The 11,635-nt window shown below is 41.9% G+C and overlaps 1 protein-coding gene across 1 annotated transcript in view; it reads right to left on the reverse strand.

Annotated features, from left to right (window-relative positions):
- The window catches only part of TRAK2 (trafficking kinesin protein 2), a 59,605-nt gene extending 48,007 nt beyond the window's left edge, over positions 1-11,598 (reverse strand). Inside the window, exon 1 of the mRNA XM_081096157.1 lies at positions 11,387-11,598. The gene's annotated coding sequence lies outside the window, so the exon portion shown is untranslated. The remainder of the gene's footprint in view (positions 1-11,386) is intronic.
- Positions 11,599-11,635: the final 37 nt, after the last annotated feature.

Raw genomic sequence — 11,635 nt, forward strand, 5'->3', positions numbered from 1 at the left:
ATGAAGTTATCTTATGTTTGCATGCCCAAAACTTAAAGCAACTGACACATGGTAGGCTAGCAATACATGCCTAACTATAAGCTTAGTGATTTAAAATGTCAATACAGCCCTGACCGGTTTGGCTCAGTAGATAGAGCATCGGCCTGCGGACTCACGGGTCCCAGGTTTGATTCCAGTCAAGGGCATGTACCTTGGATGCAGGCACCCTAGTAGGGGGTGTGCAGGAGGCAGCTGATCGATGTTTCTCTCATCAATGTTTCTAACTTTCTATCCCTCTCCCTTCCTCTCTGTGAAAAATCAATAAAATATATTTTAAAAAAATAAAATGTCAATACACTGAATTATAGAAGTAATTTAATGAACAAAATTGCTTATTAGTACATTTCAGTCCAACATCAACTAAATGAATTGCCTTGAAAAAAACACACACAAAAAACCTTAAGCTAAGAGTGAACAGTTGAAAGAAAACATTGTTTTTGCTTTATGAATAACTCTGCATAAGAGTTTGCTGTTAAAAGAGAGATTTATTATTTTTATAGCAATAACACAGTGCCCACTTTTCTTACAAATAACTAAAAAGAACTAGCTGACAATTTCATAGGAAAGCTACAAGTGAATTTTTGGCTCACAACTTAGTTTTATCATGTTTCCCACTAACAGTATTTGCAACTGTTTATAAATTATATTTAAATTAAGTCTCATATTAAATAAGAAATGAGAAAATATCTGCTTAAAAACCCCACAATTGCTAATATCTGCAGTCTTTTGTTTTTCATGACTAAAAATAGAACAGTGTTTAGCCTAGTACTAGCTAAAAAGAGGAGAATAGATGGGAAAAAATCTTTTTGTTAAATTATGTGCTTTAGGAACAGTTGTACCATCTCAGAGACATTTTAGTTGGCTCCCAGCCTCCTCCTCTTCCTTTCTTCCTTCAGACAGAGAGTGTTCTTTCTTAACCAACAAACTTCCCTTTGTTTAGATTTATACCACTGGCCTGGATAACCCAAAGCACCACACACAACACGCCAATGACTAAAAGCAGTAAGAACGGAAAGCAGAGTTTTGGTGCTTAGACCCCAAACCTTTCTGTACATGATGACTTTTTGAAAAGTCCATTTTCTAAGTTGACAAGCATTTTATTAAATGTAAAGAAGTAGTTAAGTTCTCCTGAAAAGATTACAAATGATATGAATGGGGCTGTTGCAGATTTGGCCATCAACCTGGTCCTCACACCACAGGCATGCCCTCCATTATTCTCTTAAACATCCTTTTCTGAGACAACCTCATACTACACCATTCTTGCTAATCTCTGAAACCCTATCTGTTCTCTATTTCTCTTACTCTCATTGCTCCCACCAGTAAATTCACAAAATCTATAGCTAGTATTCTCTCCAAACTCTATGAATGAAGTACAAGCATAATCTCAATCATGCACTTCCACACTTGTTGATGGGAGTATAAATTAGCAATCCTCTTAGAAGCGGAACTGGGTGAAAGATAGAAGGGGGAGAGAAACTTATTTTTCTTAATATACCGTTCAATTTTTCTACATGTGTATATGTCTACCAGATTGAAAAATAATGAAATACGTTACTTAAAAGTCTCTATTCCTGCCTTCTCTAATCTCCCTCTAACTACTGCCCTCTGTTCTCAGCCGTGCTTCCTTAAAGGGTATTTCCTCTCATTCTCTTTTCTCCATCTCTCATTCATACCTCAACCCCACTACAATCTGATTTTTCCTGAAACCACTTTCCCTTCAGTCACCAATAGTCCCTGCTAACCAATCCAATCATACCTTCTTAGTTGTTATCTTATGTCATCTCTGGTTCAATATTGTTGACTACTCCCTGCTTTCCTCTGTTGACTCTCTTTTCTGTTAATAACTCCCAGTCTGGCTCTTAAACTAGACTTTTTCCTGAGCTTCAAACAATTTTCTCAAAGGCTGATTATGATCCCTTAAACCAGTGGTTGGCAAACTGCGGCTCGCGAGCCACACGCGGCTCTTTGGCCCCTTGAGTGTGGCTCTTCCATAAAATACCGACTTCTGCGCATGGGCCACGAAGTTTCAATTACACTGTACGTGCACGCCTGCGCGTGGTATTTTGTGGAAGAGCCACACTCAAGGGGCCAAAAAGCCGCATGTGGCTCGCGAGCCGCAGTTTGCCGACCACTGCCCTAAACTGATCCACTGAACAGATGTCTCCTTTTTCTCACCTTGCCACATCCAACCCATTACCAAGTTCTGTGCAGTCTAATACCAATATATGTCTCTCAAATTTACCCACTTCTCTTCATTCCCTCTGCTTTCATCCTAATTCAAGCCATCATCAACTCTTAGATTCCTAAGGTGAACCAAGTTCCTATTAGGACTCCATGTTAATCTCTTATTCTCCATAAGGCAACAAGAATCATGTTTTTTAAAACTAAATTCCTTTCAAAAATAAATGAAGGGGTCCCATAATATCTAGAATAAAATCCACACTTAAAATCCCAGTCTACAAGGTCTGCCCCTACTTGTCCCTCATCTTGCCACACTCAGCTCTTTGCTCAGACTCAGCCACAGAGACACGGACCTTTTGTCATTTCTTTTCACTTCTCATCACACTCTCTTATCTCTGGGCCTTTGTAACTATTCACTGGACCTGGACTACTCTTCGCTCTTGTTCTTTACATGGCAACTACTTCTCAACCTTCAGGACTCAGCTGAAAAGCCATCCTAAGAGAGAAGTCTACCATATCTAAAGTAGTCTCCTCTGCCACCTTTATTTTACAATGCAGCATCTAATTTAATTCTTTTACAACATATATTACAATTTACTTCCAGGAAGAGAAAGGGAAGCTGCTATCTTTTCCCTTTCCTCCTTGCTGATCAGAATGGCAACATAATGGCAGGAGCAGCAACTCAATAAATATTTGTTGTTGAACTATCAACTGAACTGGTGGGTGAATTCTTTCACTATTAACACGCATAATTTATCAACTCCATTGTTACACAACATGGTGTAACGCTTTTAAATTAGACCCTAATTTATTTGAACTATTCCTTCCTTCTTCATGACTTGTGAGAAAGCTTTCTAAAGAAAGAACTCAAAGTCTGGCAACCACTGACAGAGATATATAGCTAACCTTCCAAGACCTCTCTGATCTTTACAACATGAATTAGTTCCACCTCTATTCCATGAGTAGACTCTGTATGCTCATTTTCTTAGCAGGAATAAACCATAATACAGGGTGGGGTAGTCAAGTAGGATATGCCTAAGGTTACGTGAGTCTGGTAAAGCTAAGAATAAAGTCAGAACATTACATAATAAAAAGCAGGTCAGTGATTTAAAAAATTTCAATAAAATTACCTCAATGAACAATTGGTCAATCAGCTATTTATGAGACAGCTTTCAATGCCTCTTGAAATAAACTAAAAGTACTGAAAAGAAATAAAAAGTAGTGTACAATAGACTCTGCCCTAAGGAGATTAAAGATGTAAGAAACCTAAGATCTAATGGGGAGAGCTCGAATAATCTCTATGATTAACATTCGACCTAAGATCTAATAATGTAAAGAAATTTGCCGGGAGAACCAAGATGGCGGCATAGGTTAACGCCGGAGTTTGCTGCTTTGAACAACTACTTCAAAAGTGAAACCAGAAAATGGAAGGGACATCACCCAGAACCACAGGAACGCTGGCTGAGTGGAAGTCCTACAACTAGGAGGAAAGAGAAACGCATATGGACACTCAGAGGAGGCGCAGTGCTTAAGTCAAATTCTAAGGTGCGGAGTGCGCGGAGCGGGCTGGCGGCGGAGGGCGCGGTTGGTGTTTTCAATCGGGAGGGAGTAGCAGACTCTGAGCTCCAGATACAGCCGAGTCTTTAGGGACCCAGACTCAAACGGGAGAAGCGGGACTGTCTGGCTTTGGTCAGAGCGAGTGCAGCTTTCTCTCCGAGCTTTGCAGCCATTGCTGGGACTCAGAGAGGCAGAGTCCCTGGGGACAGGACTGAGAGCCGCCATAACTGCTCTATCCGGCCCACCCTGTTGATCCTGTGCGACCCGCCCCGCCCAAGCCCTGCACAGAGGCATTTGCGGGATAGCCTCAGGCAAAGGCTAGATTAGCACCTCCCTAGAGGACAGAAGTTCTCTCACTGCAGACACAGCTGATTCTCACAGCCACTTGGCCTGGAGGTCAAACCCTCCCTGGTATTAGCTACAGCAATCAAGGCTTAACTACAAGACTGCGCACAAAGACCACTAGGGGGTGCACCAAGGAAGCATAACAAAATTCGGAGACAAAGAAACAGGACAAAATTGTCAATGGAAGATATAGAGTTCAGAACCACACTTTTAAGGTCTCTCAAGAACTGTTTAGAAGCCGCCAATAAACTTAATGAGATCTACAAGAAAACTAATGAGACCCTCGATCTTATATTGGGGAACCACCTAGAAATTAAGCATACACGGACTGAAATAACGAATATTATACAGACTCCCGACAGCAGACCAGAGGAGCGCAAGAATCAAGTCAATGATTTGAAATGCGAGGAAGCAAAAAACACCCAACCGGAAAAGCAAAAGGAAAAAAGAATCCAAAAATGCGAGGATAGTGTAAGGAGCCTCTGGGACAGCTTCAAGCGTACCAACATCAGAATTATAGGGGTGCCAGAAGATGAGAGAGAGCAAGAGATTGAAAACCTATTTGAAGAAATAATGACAGAAAACTTCCCCCACCTGGTGAAAGAAATGGACTTACAGGTCCAAGAAGCGCGGAGAACCCCAAACAAAAGGAATCCAAAGAGGACCACACCAAGACACATCATAATTAAATTGCCAAGAGCAAAAGATAAAGAGAGAATCTTAAAAACAGCAAGAGAAAGAAACTCAGTTACCTACAAGGGAATACCCATACGACTGTCAGCTGACTTCTCAACAGAAACTTTGCAGGCCAGAAGGGAGTGGCAAGAAATATTCAAAGTGATGAATACCAAGAACCTACAACCAAGATTACTTTATCCAGCAAAGCTATCATTCAGAATTGAAGGTCAGATGAAGTGCTTCACAGATAAGGAAAAGCAAAAGGAGTTCATCACCACCAAACCAGGATTATATGAAATGCTGAAAGGTATCCTTTAAGAAGAGGAAGAGGAAGAAAAAGGTAAAGATACAAATTATGAACAATATGCATCTATCAACAAGTGAATCTAAGAATCAAGTGAATAAATAATCTGATGAACAGAATGAACTGTTGATTATAATAGAATCAGGGACATAGAAAGGGAATGGACTGACTATTCTTGGGGAAAGGGGTGTGGGGGGTGCGGGAAGAGACTGGACAAAAATTGTGCACCTATGGATGAGGACAGTGGGTGGGGAGTGAGGGCGGAGGGTGGGGCGGGAACTGGGAGGAGGGGAGTTATGGGGGGGGAAAAAAAGAGGAACAAATGTAATAATCTGAACAATAAAGATTTAATTAAAAGAAAAAAAATAATGTAAAGAAATTTAAGAAAATAAGATAACACCACCAGATTTATTAAGAATTTATGAGTGTTAGGACAGAACTGATCCGTACATAGACAGAGGGGGAGAGCATTTTTCTAGCTGAAGTGGTCTGGCTTCACATAGGAGTAAGATTTGAGTGAATTCCTCAAGGATGGAAAGATTTGGATAGTGGGAATGGGGATAGCTGGTAGGGAAAGACAGAAGCAGCCAGAGCCAGTTTGGCAGGAGTGTACAGACCAATTTCAGTGGGAATATATGGGAAAGTACTTGGAGCTTTAAATTTGACTAGCTCAGATTAAGAAATCTGAACTTGATCCAACAGGGAACAAGTTTCTAAATGGAAAGTGACATTTGAGAAATAAATCTGGAGTCAGAATAGAGGATAAATTTCAGAATAGAGGATAAATTAGACACAGAAAAATAATTAAGAAATTTTATCACATTATGCCTGAATTATTGTAACAAATGCATAACAAGGCAAATGGAAACAGAGGGATCTGTGAGACAGTGAAGATAGGACTTGTTATGGATGGGCTGGGACTAGATGAATTTTATCCTCTCCTAAAAGATCATTACATTCAGTATAACTTCAATCATTTTGCTTAAAACCTTACAATTTTCCTTGCTCCTCAAGCCCTAAGAGTTCTCTTTCCCAGACATTTCCTGTTTTCCCATCCCCCAAACTCTTTTCTCCAACTACACAATATATTCCCAACAAAACAAAGAATTGTATTTACTAGTTTTCTAGACACATCAGGAAATTCCCAATCCTATAACTTTTTCATGCTATTGCTTGTAACTTCAATGTTCTCTTTTTCTTCTACATATCCAATCCTCACACCCCAGTTCAAATGCCAGTTTTTCCATCAAGTTTTCCCAGAAGCTCTAGTAATTACTGCCTCTCAATGTTCCACTTTTCTCTAAAAAACTTTAAAAAACCCAAAAACTTATTATTGTTCCTAATCTTCCCTGATAAACTGTATACTCCCTATGGAAAAATACCCAATTCATTTTTGTATTCCTTTCATAGGCAGTAGAAGATCTTAATACTGTATGGCAACAGCATAGTATAATGGCTAAGAGAACAGATTCTGAAGACAGCTTGTGTTTGAATTTTACCACTGCCATTTATCAGCTATGTGACCAGGGACAAGTTACTGGACGTCTCTGTACTTCAATATCTGTATGCATAAAATGGAGATAGTAATAGTTGGTATTTCATAAGGTTGGCTTATTGCTTCTCAGCCTTTTGGCTAAGATCAAACAAAGTATAGGACTTGGCTTAGAACAGTGTAAGCACCATAAAAGTGTATTAAATACAGTGGGAAAACAATGAGTATTCTGTGAAAGCTTTATGAAAAGCCAAATGTCAAAAGCATAGCCAGTCTATAGGTAAAAAAGTATATACAAATTCTTCCAAAACCTTCTTATATATACCCTAAAGGTTAGCTGTGCCCTCTAAAATCTTCCTTAACAATGGTTCTGTTTTAGTTTGACATTTGATATTCGAAGAAAATATTTAGTTCAGTTTCCTGTGGAAATAGACACCTGAACTGGTCTCCCTGCCTCCAGCCTTATCCCCTTTAATCTATCCTCCACAAGGCTCACAGAGTAATCTAAATTGCTCTAAAATGCAGAGCTAATGTTTTTGCACTGCTACAAACCCTTTTCATCCCATTTCCTTAAGATAAAGATTAAACTCCTTAGCATCTCATACAAAATTGTCCTAATATGGTCCCAGCCTAGTCTCCAACTTCACCTCTCAACACTTCTTATCACAAAACCTAATCACCTGGCCACACCTAAAAGGCTTTTTGAATGTCATTTCTTCACCTAAAACAGTGGTTGGCAAACCGCGGCTCTGGAGCCACATGCGGCTCTTTGGCCCCTTGAGTGTGGCTCTTCCCCAAAATACCACGTGCAAGCGCGCACGTACAGTGTGATTGAAACTTCGTGGCCCATGCGCAGAAGTCGGTTTTCGGCCTGGGCGAGTCTATTTTGAAGAAGTGGCATTAGAAGAAGTGGGGGGTGGACATATAGAGAGGATGAACGAAAGGAGATAGATGAAACAAGCATACAAGACGAGTGTGGATAGGAGAATTGGAAGGGGTTGACCTCTGCGAACGTACCTCAATCAGATTGAGGACGTTTTTAGCAAAGGCCAGCTTAGGAGTACCCTAATTAAGTTAATGACAATGTACCTACCTATATAGTTTAAGTTTAAAAAAATTGGCTCTCAAAAGAAATTTCAATCGTTGTACTGTTGATATTTGGCTCTGTTGACTAATGAGTTTGCCAACCACTGACCTAGAATATCCCTGTATAATCTTCTAGGGCTGCCATAACAAAATACCACAGACTGGGTAGTTTACATAACAGAAATTCATTTTCTCGCAATTCTAGATGCTAGAAGTCCAAGATCAAAGTGCTTCTCCTCTCCATGTGTCCTCACATGGTTTTTCTCTGTATTTCTTTTTGTGGCCAAAGTTTCTCTTATAAGGATACCAATCAGAAAAGATTATGACCTAACTTAAAGGGTTCAGTTTAACATAATCACTTCTTTAAAGGCCCTATCTCCAGATACAGTCACATTCTGAGGTCATGGGGATTCGGGTTTCAACATTTAACAAGAATTCTGGAGGGACAGAATCCAGCCCATAAGAGCCCCTCTCCTTTCTTTGTCCAGGCCAATTCTCATTTATTTTTCCAAGACTGGCCCAAGCCTTCCCACCCTAGGAAGATCTCAGTGCTCTTTCTTTATGTTCCCACAGCACCTCTGTATGATGTCCTCTGTATGCTGCTGTCCCGTCACACACTATCACAATGGTCTCTTTCCCTCTGCAGATTGTATTTCTTAAGAGCAGAGATGAAATCTCTAGCACTTAGCAGTGTTTGGCCCCTTCAAGGTATTTAATCAAGATTTGATTACTGAAAGTATTACAAAAGCATGGACTTGAAGACAGGCAAATGTGGGTTCAAGTCCTGGCTCTATCATTTAATAATCTTGTGACTTTGGGCAAGACACTAAATGCTGAACTTCCATTCTATACAAGCTAGTTGTAAAGATAAATGACCTAATTATAATTTTTTTAAAAATCCAGTTGTGGTTTGGTACACAGCAGATGCTCGAAAAATGTGAAGAGTAAAGATTCTGAGATTGCCTGAGGTTAACACCCAATTTTACCACCAGGCAGCTGAGTGGCCTTGATTATGTTCACTTATCCTCTGCTTCAGTTGCCTACCTACAAAATCACCTCTTCCATCTGACTCACTTCACTTAGCATGACACTCTAAATATTCATTACGCTGTCACAAAAAATTTCATCTCTTTTTTTTATGGCTAAGTAGTATTCTAGTGTATGCATGTATGTACCACATCTTATTTATCACATCATCTGTTGAAGGATACTTGGGTTGTTTCCATGTCTAGGCTACAATAATGCTGCAATGAACACAGGGTACATATATCTTTACAAATAAGTGTTTTCCATTTTTTGGGTAGATACCCAGAACAGGTATTGCTGGGTCATATGGCAGCTCTATTCTTTGAGGAACCTCCATACTGTTTTCCATAGCGGCTGTTCCAATTTACATTCCCATCAGCAGTGTATGAGGCTCCCTTTCTCCACATCCTCTCCAACACTTATTTGACTAATTGATAAGAGCCATTGTAATGGGTGTGAGATAGTATCTCACTGCGGTTTTGATTTGCATTGCACTTATAGCTACTGTGAGTCAGATGGAAAAGAACAAGAACCAAGAACCACATGATCTTACTCACATGTGGGATATAAAACAAAAAGCAACAAACAAAACTCCTTGATACAGACAACAAAATGGTAGTTACCAGAAGGGAAGAGAAGTGGAGGGAGGACAAAGAAGGTAAAGGGAGTCAAATACGAGGTGACAGGAGATCAGATTTTGGCTGGTAAGCACACAATAGAATGTATAGATGTTGTATTATAAAGTTGTACACCTGAAATTTGTTATTAGCCAATAAATAAAATTTTAAAACTAGCTCGTTGCGCTTCTGTGAGAATAGGTTAATACAGGTAAAGATTTAGATGGGTATGTAATAGGTAGTAAGCATTATATAAATGTTTCCTATTATTACATGAACACTGCAGATCTGAACAAATGACTGGAACCCATGCATAATTTAGTTCTTTCCATTATTAAATCATTTAAAATGTATTATGTACTTTAATGCCTCAGATTTCTTACCAACTAAACAGTACGGTAACTAAAGAGCTCCAAAAATTGGTACAGATGATGTAACAAAGCTCAAAATAAACATGAAATAATATATTATCATCATCTGTCTCATTTCTTATACTGGTTTTTAACATAAAGGGGTGGAGAAGTAAAAATTTTAAGAAACAAGTCTTTCTACTCTTAAAATCTATAGATATTAAGCACTGTCAGTGGAGAATAATGCTCCTTGGCTCATATTTCCAACTGTAGATTCACTAAAACTTTGAACCAGAAAGGACCTTTAAGGTGAAAACCCAATCCTATGTCTTACATAAGTAAACTGGAGGGGATTTGGCGTGCGCTTCTAGGATCTCAATGAGTAGCTCTCTGGGGGACAGGAACTGCGAGCAGAAAGAACAACTTGTTCAAAAGCGGGGTTGGGCCTTACCCTAGATGTCCAAAGTGTGTGGAAACCAGTGTTGGGAAATAACACTGGAAAATGCCTTCAAGATCATTTCTGAGGAGGTCCCAGCTACCTGACCCGTAACTCTGGAGGAGGCAAGTCTAGGTCTGAATCTCCACTTGACGTCTTTGAGCCTCAGACTCGGCGCAAAAGGGTTATCGTGGTGATGGAGCGGATGTATGCAGAGCTCCTAACCGGGCTGCCTGGCAGATGGAGAGCACCCAAATGTTTGTTCTTTCCAAGCCCTTCTAGCATAAGAATAAAAACCTACAAAATGACAAAACACGGTCTTTCATAAAGTGTGCGCTTGCTGAATGTCTGAGGCTTGCTGGACAGTGCTTAATTTTAAAAACAGGAAGCTGAATGAATGCCGAGATGATAAAGTGTCCGCATCCTGCCCTCTCTCACCCCCAACTGTCCTTCACAGTCTGTTCGGAAGTGTCCCGTCTCCACCCTTAACCTGCTATTTGGAGACCCCTGGGGCTCAGACATGCAATTCTACAGCGACTATGCATATATTTAAAACTCAGAGCCCATTTCATTTTATTCCTATGGCCCATTCTAGCTTGACGAATTGCCAGTGAACGGTCACTGTTTCTGTTTGTTTGTCTGTTTATGGCTCAGAAACTGCACGTTTAGATAAAAGGTTTGTGGGCAAGCACCGCTCCTGTGACCCAGAAATCTTTCAAGTGTCAGAGATGATCTTTATGCCAGTCCTCCAATGGACACCGGCCAGGACCCATTATGTGCGCTGGAAACTGAAGTCAACCGTCTCTTTGGAACGACGTGTGGTGTCTTGGCTCACAATCAATCCTAGAAAAGTCCACCGCAACTTCACCCAGAAAGAGCTCTTCCGACGCCCGCCCCTCGGTTCACAGCACAGATGGCGAGCGAGGCTTCGGGTCCCGCCGCCGGACACGACGCCCTCATCGCTCAGGGGCGGGGGCTGGACGGACCAGGTCCGCAGAGAAGGAGAACGCGGCCAGTCCTCCGAGGAGGGGGAGCCCCGAGGCCGGCGCACCGCGCCCACACTGCGCACCCGCACTGGGGAAACACCCCACTCCCCCGGGGGCGGGGACCCGGCGCGGCCCCTGCCCTCCGGCGCCAGCCGCCGGCTCGGGTGTCCTCGGAGGACCGGGCGGCGTGACCTCAGAGGACCGGGCAGCGCGCGGGGCTGGAGGGCGCCTCCGCGTCCCAGGGAAGTTGGCAAGGGCAAGTGCGGGTCGCGCACGGAAGGTTACTCACAGGAATGACCCGGAGCCCTCCGTCCTCCGCCCGCGTCCCCTCAGGGAGAAGCTTCTAAGGCGGCGGCAGACTCCTAGCAGCAGCTGAGCTGCCGCCGCCGCCGCCGCAGCCTGGAACCTCCGGGCGTGGCAGGGACGGGCGGCGACTTCACAACATCATTACTCGGCGACTTCAGTTTTGCGGCAGCACCGGATCAATGGCAGTCCCCACGCAATTGGGGACGAGCGAACGAAACCCACTCTCCCAGCA

Source organism: Myotis nattereri (genome assembly GCF_964212035.1).
Source record: "Myotis nattereri genome assembly, chromosome: 7".
NCBI lineage: Eukaryota > Metazoa > Chordata > Mammalia > Chiroptera > Vespertilionidae > Myotis > Myotis nattereri.